This window comes from Dermacentor andersoni, chromosome 9 (genome assembly GCF_023375885.2).
Source record: "Dermacentor andersoni chromosome 9, qqDerAnde1_hic_scaffold, whole genome shotgun sequence".
NCBI classification, from domain to species: Eukaryota; Metazoa; Arthropoda; class Arachnida; order Ixodida; family Ixodidae; genus Dermacentor; species Dermacentor andersoni.
The window spans coordinates 51,207,625-51,215,681 of NC_092822.1; the positions used below are offsets into that span (position 1 = coordinate 51,207,625).

An 8,057-nucleotide genomic window follows, 5' to 3' on the forward strand; every position below is an offset into this window, starting at 1 on the left:
AGTTGTGAAGGACAGTTGGCAATGTATGAGGTCACGTAATATGGAGGTAACCAATTAATTGGGAAAGTCATGCGTTCGCATTCAAATCACGTAACTATACTTAGGTGACCATAAATTTGGTTAACCACCTGGTGTTCTTTAAAGCTTACCCAATGCCAGTTACACGAGCGCTTTTGAATTCCACCCCCATCGGAATGCGACGGCAGCGGTTGGGATCGTACCCGCGACCTCGTGCTTTGCAGCGCAACGCCATAGCCATAAGTATAGCTCGTCGAGTACGTTCCGCTTGTCCTAAATTATTCAATACTTCAGTGCAAAGGAACGCAAGAAACAGCGTAAATAGTGTTTCTGTATTTACGTACTGTTTAAGCAGACAATCGAAGATTATGCGACCACGAGAGCATGTTTGTAATAAGTTCACTGCTCTTAGGTAAAGGCAATTGCATGCCCTGTGAGTTTGGGAGCATAATAAATCATTACAAGCAAACGAAGATACGCGTTTCAGGTGTCTCCAATAAACGATACGCCGAAGAAGAAGAAAAAAAAATTGTTCCACACAGCCCTAATACGAGATACATTTTCTCCACCAAGTGCATCAGACTAAACGCAAGAACATCTGTGTGCATTTCTTATCTAATGCGTACATGTAATGCGTAATGCGTCTTATGTAATGCGTAATGCGTCTCATATTCTCGTCAAACGTGACTAATGACGTCTCATCCGAAGCGCATGAACGCCGGCAATCAAGTCATCTTTCTGATGGAAGTTGCTCATAGCATGTCGAACGAATGTAATGTGAAAGTTTTGAAACATTTGCGTTTACTTAGATTTATTCTCCAATGTTAGATTAAAACGATGGCGGATTGTGCGTAGATTCGACATGTGAGTTCACTTTATTCACTTTGTTTTCTATTTCAGTAGTGTGTCATCTTGTAAACAAATGTGAGAGAGAGGTGACGAAATTCTGTGCTAATTAAACTTCATTCTCCTGTGCTTTTAGCAACGGCACCTGGTGCTTTCGTTCGTTTCATGAACAGTCCAGTGTGTATCCTTTCAACAGATTTTATCTTGTTGCACATATGCCCCCTAAGCAAGTGGACATATACACAATTATGAAGTGCAGCCTACGTTGAAACAATGTCTTTGATCGTCGGATCCTCCTTCGATACAGCTTCTTGCCACTGTTATGCTCCATGTCACTTTAATACCGTTCCACATAACTTGCACTGAGTTAGTAGAACATCTCAATCTTCCTCCACTTAGATTCCACTAAGCGGAACATTTCTGCAAAAAACGTTCTATGTACTTAGAACTTAAGCGGGACACATTTACCAGTGTAACGGAGGGTAATTATAACGAGGGAATTGCTCAAACTGCTACACAAGCTTAACTTCGTTATCTGACGCGATTTTCAATGGCGCCTCCTGTAATAAGTCGACCCAGAAGTCACCTTTTATTGCTTGCTTTATCGTAAAGTTCTAATGGCTGAAGAGACTACCAAGGCATACTGCGACATGCTCTTCCTTTAAATGAGCACGCCGAATACATTGCCTAGTTATGTTCTATAACCCCCCACCCCTCTTTGCGCACCCTTTGCGCACCCTTTGCGCACCCTTTTCTATACGAGTATTGCCATTGCAAGAGAGCCTAACGGTAAAAAAACTAAGCCACTTTAGTTGGTTAAACGAGTATTTCCGCAGCTGCCTTTTTCTAACTTTTCTGTAATACGTTGACACTAGAAGAAGTGATGATAAACGTCTCATTGAAAAAAAAATCGCATTGAAATTTCAGCGCAGGTACGTCCATGTAACCTCACGAATTTCAAGATGTTTTCTTGTATTTGAACTATTGCTTCGGAGTAAGTCTTTAGTTCGTCTAGAATGCAAAGCAATGTATATTTAATGATAAAAAAGAACAGTAACTAGGACTGGCCAGCAGGCATCAAAGTTTGACAGCATGGCTAGAGGGTGCGAGAACTTCAAGCCGACGTCGCGAAGTGTTCTTGGTTTTCTGTTCCATCTTCTTCTTGCTTGACAAATTTTGTTCTCACAATAGGAGTAGCCTTTTGTTTGGTATTGTTGAGGTGTAGCTTTCAAATAAATCTAAAATGATTTTTCTCTTTAGCGTTCCTTTAAAGAAATCGCCGCATATGAGGACAATATAAGAAGGTGTTGTTGCTTAGTACATCGCACCTCTGGTGGTTTCTCAAGCACTAGTAGAAGATTGAGGGACGTTGAGGGCACTAAAACCGCGATTGTTTGGCGTAGGGACAAATTTTAGAGATCAAAACGCGTTTCTAAAACTGGCAATCCTCACTTCGTGCTGCGATTTGCTTCAACTCATTACCACACCAAGAACAAAACACTACGTGTCAATCCAGTTTCCTCCTCACTGAAGGGAGTTCTCTAAGGGTAAGTTTCTAAAATAAAGTGTCATATGTTTTGGGACGCAAGAGGCACTGCACAATAAGCAGAATACCATTTGTATACAGATGTCAAATGTAAATTCCAAAGCATTCATCGAAACTTTCTTTTTATTTCCTTACAACTTGATCATATGAAGACGCAATCCGCATTTTCTTTATGGGCTGGTACTTCAGTAATTTCGATTAGGCTAACGAGCAACTTGTCAAACTGATAGTGATTTCGGTTGATCATGTGAATACCGTTTCAGTCGTTTTCGAATAGCTGTCATTTCAGGACACTTATCGGACAAACGAGCCCTCAGCCTCTCAGCAAACTACTCCAAACATTTCTTGAAGTTTCGCCACCGTCAAAGCAGATTTTTGTTTGGTGCTTTGCTGTGAGCTTCAGCTTTGAACCGCGAAATGTTTATGCGTTTCACGTACTTGGAAATGAGAAGGGAAATTTACTGCACAAGAAATATTTTTTTCTGCAGGATATATAATTCCTTGACCGTCAGTTCTGATGACATCCTACATACACCTAAACTTTCTTCGGCACGCGTTTCAAATTTGCTTGTGCATATTTACAAAGGCGAGCACGCCTTTCAAATTGCGTGGAAGGACCGGGATCTGAGCGGTTAGAAATTTCTCAAGTCTGCCTGATTTCACTGGAGTTTAATCGTGCGGCAAGGATTTAGCGCTGGTCTCACGCTATTCTGGGAAGCGTTCACCTTCAAACTTTGTTCGTGGGTTTCTTTCTTCTTTTTTTATGCCTTGAGAAAAATTGCAGCGCAAGTACTTGAAGCGCAGAGAATGCGTTATGTATCTTTCTGCGTAGACAAATGTGGGTTTCGAGAGTATAGTTGTTGGAAATGAGTGGTTCAATTTTTTTTAGTCTTACTAAATTATTTATAGTTTATGTAGCTATAATCTTAATATGCGTGCTATGGACGTTCTTGGACCGTGTTTCCCAACCCACTTGATTGCGTTTCCGTCGCCCCATTTAATTTCTTTGTTGTTGGCCTTCCCCAGCAAAATATTTTCGAGGTATTCCACCTTTGTATGGCGAATTATCTTTTGTTCGTTAATGGCAACACTACTGAATCTACATTTAAAGTTAACCAAAGGAAATATGTTTGAATTTTACAATATTGTGTTTGCGGTCTCTATAATGAAAATTGCATGGAAGTTTCATCTTCCACACATACTCAAGGGCAGAGTACTAACAGAACATTGAAATATTCTATGATAGGCGTATTGAAAACATACCGCGGTGGGCATTATCTATGTGCACATAGCCCCGTCCATTTCTAATCTCCCTCGTGGAGCTTGTAGTATCTTTGACAAGTGATATTGGTAAAAACGAAATTGGGCATATCTGTGTGTTGTAGTTCGCTCACAAAGAAAAAAAACTGTGAACGGCCAATTTGTTTGTGTTATGTTTCATTTGCGTGCGCAGATAATTAAGCTTCTGACATGTGGAGGCCTGCTTTCTTTTTATTAATTGCAGCAGCAGCCAAAAAAAAGTATTTAACATATATACTCAACGCGAAGTGCTATCAGGCACAACTCAATTAGGTGGTATTGTAAAATATCTGATGTACTTTCCACAGTAATGTGTTCCGTATGGCTGAATACTAAAGTAATAGAACTTGAACACATTTTTCCTGAACCACCAACTTTCTTTTCTTTCGATTCGCTGCACTGTAACGCACAAGCCTCGCAAAATTTTGAGAAATAGTCTTCCATTTTAAAGAATATCTCTCATAAAAGGAGAACGAGTTTTTCTTTTTTTTTAATGCAGGCGTTGGGAGAAGATGTGTCCTGTTTACCCGTCTAAAAAGATACAGCTTCTGTTCAATAAGGCTGATCGTGCACAAAAACTGAGTCGTAAGAACGGGCACCTGTAAATTACCATACCCAACCAATTCTTAGTTTTACGAAGTGAAGCATTCGTGAGTTTAGCCCCAAAAGCACGCTTATTATTCTTTCCGCTCTTCTATTTCATAAAACCCACATCGCACTTCATACATTCCAATAAAAAAATTAAAATAGAGAAAACCATACTACTGTTCATAAAAATAAAACTATCTCACCTTTTTCTGTCTTCCCGTCGCGCACTTCCTCGATGCCGCGCGATTTCTTCGCAGCGCGGGCTGGCGGAACACCCAACACTCCACTAGTATCGTCGCACAATGGAGTCAAAAACAATAGTCGCAAAGCTAATGACTCAGTGAATAAGATCGAACTTGTCTCCCAGCTCTATTTTTTCTTCTTCTTTTTTCTCTGCCGAATCCCCACGAAGCGAGCGTATACTTTTCAAAACTGAAACTTTTCGGCGTGCAGTTTCACTCTCGATTAAGAGTTCGGCGAGCGCGCCAACTTGGCTCCGGGGAGAGCCGACACTGCCGCGCGCGACCAACTTTGGAGCCCGCTCTGGGGCGAACCCGGGGTGCGCGCGCTTCAGCGGCCGTCTCCGAAGCCCGGGAGGCGGAGCCTGTGCTCTCCCGTTTTTCCTTGTACGTTTTGTTCTTCCCCTCTTCCTCCCTATTGCGTTGGCGCTTGCTTCCTTGCTTTCGAAAGCTTTCTCTTTCACCACCACACTCTCTCCACTGCGTTCGCTTCCTTTCTTCTTTTTTTTTTTTTCGCGGACGTGATGACGTCACAGGACGCGCAGTGGGTCGAAGTTTGCTTCGCTCGAAGTACACGGCGCGCGTCGCCCACGCTTCGGAAGAGATGCACGCAACTCCGCCGAGCCACGGTTTGTGATACGTTGCACCTCCACGCTAGCAAAGTACGTAGCACAGGAACTGTACGATGCAGTGGTGTAGCGCACGGGATAGGTTTTTGACAAGCGTGATCTTTTTTTGAGTGTGCTCCAATGATCTTGCGGTATTGCCACTTTTTTTTTTGAATGTTAGAGGGAAAAACATCCTGATGAACGTACGCATAAAATTGGCAGCGAACTAGGGTGCCTGTGCAGATAGATGTCGATAGCATCCTCGCTTGACTGGGCAAGTAGCATGTCGCTTTTTTTTTGTGAGCACTTCCCATCAAATCTCGTCTGCTGTTCTAGTGTAAAGACATTACTTCGTTCTTTTTTTTTTGCTCTTTTTAGGTAGCGCACATCCACTGCAACTCGCACTTACAGCTGCTGCAGCTCTTCCTGCAAAAGGTGCATTTCTGCATGCACTTTCTTTATGCGGCGAAAGCAACTTACTGTGGGCAGTCGGTGGACAATCGGGAGCGTCCAGACGGAGCAACGACCTCCCTCCATGATGCTCCATTTGAAACAGCATTACTCGGCAACGCAGATCAAAAGTGAATCTTAAAAAGTGATATCAATAATGGTAAAGGTACACGCGGCATGTTGTAAAGGGTACTCTTCAGTTGTCCCTAAGGTAAGAAATCTCGGTTCTAGAACACTCAAAACTGGCTGCTTCAACTAAAAAGTGAATAACCGACCAACAAGAACGTCAGAGATAATATAATACACGTTCTTTTCTTTCTTTGGCATTAAAAAAATCATAGCTGCATGCTGAGGCAGAACTGCGGCATGCCATCAGTCAACCACGTCCTTTTTTCAACACTGCCGGCGCACAAGTTTTAGTAAGTTTGGAACAGCTAGAATGCTTTCGTGCACATGGGCATCGAGAAATTGTCGAACGTCACATGCTGCCTTTGTTGTGGCCATGACATGGGTGCGTAAACCTCCTTTCCCGCTTTCAATGCGTCTGCTTTTGCAGGCCTTGCGGGTGATGATGATTATTTATTGGCATCCCTTTTGAAAAATGACGATGACAAATAGTCACCTAGCCTGCTTGATTTAATAATCAGGGAAGCTGTACATGGTTTTCTTTCTAGCATTTTTGTATGAATCTCCATAATGTTCTCTTTGTTTTTATTTCAAAACTTCTGTACCTTGTGTCGTTACTTATGCCGTGTAGCGGACCCGGTCGTATCATTCCTTCCCCGGCATTTTTTCCACCAATGCTCTAAGCTTCCCTCTCGCTGCGGGCAGGTTTGCCGCGCCACCTGTATTCGGAAAAGTGTACTAGATGACTTTTGGAATGGCCTTCGAGACTGTCAGCGCGCCAAAGGATTTTGAACGTCGTGCTTCGTATTCGAAGAACCACCGTTTCCACAATCGGTTGAATCGCCGTGGGAATTAGCTCAGGTATAAAGGCTTCGCATCGACCAGCACTTGGGCTTTTCTCCGCCTTTGCTATCCGGGTCGAAGGCGTTATGTAATTTCCACCACAAATTGAATTTGGGTGCCTTCACGCTGTTTCCGGCTGCCGTCTCAGTCTATTTTACACGCTGGTTCTGCAATGTTCCCACCATGGCGCGCACTGTTTCGGTTCGCCCTGTGCTGTAATTTGGTGCATATATGCAGCTACCGTGAGACACTGAGACCTCACTTCACTGCTCATGCCTTGGTGGGACCCACACAGAGCAGTTTCTTTTTAAAATCGATCGTGACATCTCGAAGTCTTGTACGTTTTGGAGAGGCGGGCGAGGGCATAGACCACGTGTTGCTGTACAGCAGCCCCCGCCCCCTACAAGCCCAGAAAATCCAACAGCTGGTCCTAAACGTAGGGCTCTGGCAAAAAGCCTATTGTAACTTTGGACGATTGTTGTAGATTGACCAGTTGGGGGTCTTAAAAGAACAGTTTTCAGTGCCTTTAGGTGCTTTCCTTTTTGTAGGGTTAGCTATGTGCTCAAAAATACTAGGGAGGATTTTATGCAGTGACTCGCCCTCGTTGTAGCTGTTGCTTCGTATTCTTTGTTTTATTGTTTCACACTTCTAGGTGTTAGTGTTTGCGCGTGCGAAAGTGTCCTTTCCATCATCATTATGTATATATTCGTTTTAAATTATTTATTTTTTGCACAAAGGTAGAGATGGGAGTAGCCATAGGTGTACTGCTTCCAACCTCTCCAGTTAGAACTCATTTAGCCCTAATCTGCAATTTCGCAAGCACTTCATCTACTAAATAGAATCTTTCTGTATATTACAATGCTTTGTTGGCGTTGCTAACTCTGTTCACCGCAGTTGTGCTGAAAAGGGGCTAGTAAGGAGAACTGACAACTTGTCAAGCGCGTAGCGCCATGCTTCGTGGGATGCGTCCAGTGTTACATTCATTTGATTTATTTATGCAGGTCCCGCCACTCAAGGACGTACAAAGATAGTTATGTTACTTTCCCCAAGAAACTTAGTTTTGTACGCAATTGTAGTCGCTTTGTGCGCTGTCTAGCCTAACCTAGCCTAACCTAGCCTAACCAAGTGCAATACTGCAGACGCTTTCGCATTGTTTCGTTATTGTAATTATGAAGTGCATTTTAATCAAGCGTGCTGTATTCATGCCTTCTTTTAGAGGGCGCGTATTCGTAGGAAGACTGAAGACGTTTTCGTATTCATGCGGAAAGGGTGCCTCGTCGTAATTTACAGTGACAGGCGCGCTTGAGATGTGTATGATTGGAGAGATCTGCCCCCTCTGAAATCACGGCACGCCCCGCGCGCGTGTGTACGCGTTTGTGCACGGTTGTGCACGTTTGTGCACGTGTGCGCGCGTTTTTGCACGTGTGCGCGCGTTTGTGCACGTTTGTGCGCGTTCGTGCGCGTTCGTGCGCGTTTGTGCGCGTTTGTGCGCGT

At 43.5% G+C, this 8,057-nt stretch overlaps 1 protein-coding gene across 1 annotated transcript in view; it reads right to left on the reverse strand.

The window, feature by feature from the left end:
* LOC126528016 (orexin receptor type 2-like) overlaps positions 1-5,929 on the reverse strand; it is a 98,146-nt gene extending 92,217 nt beyond the window's left edge. The window contains exon 1 of the mRNA XM_050175859.3: positions 4,501-5,929. The gene's annotated coding sequence lies outside the window, so the exon portion shown is untranslated. The remainder of the gene's footprint in view (positions 1-4,500) is intronic.
* Positions 5,930-8,057: the final 2,128 nt, after the last annotated feature.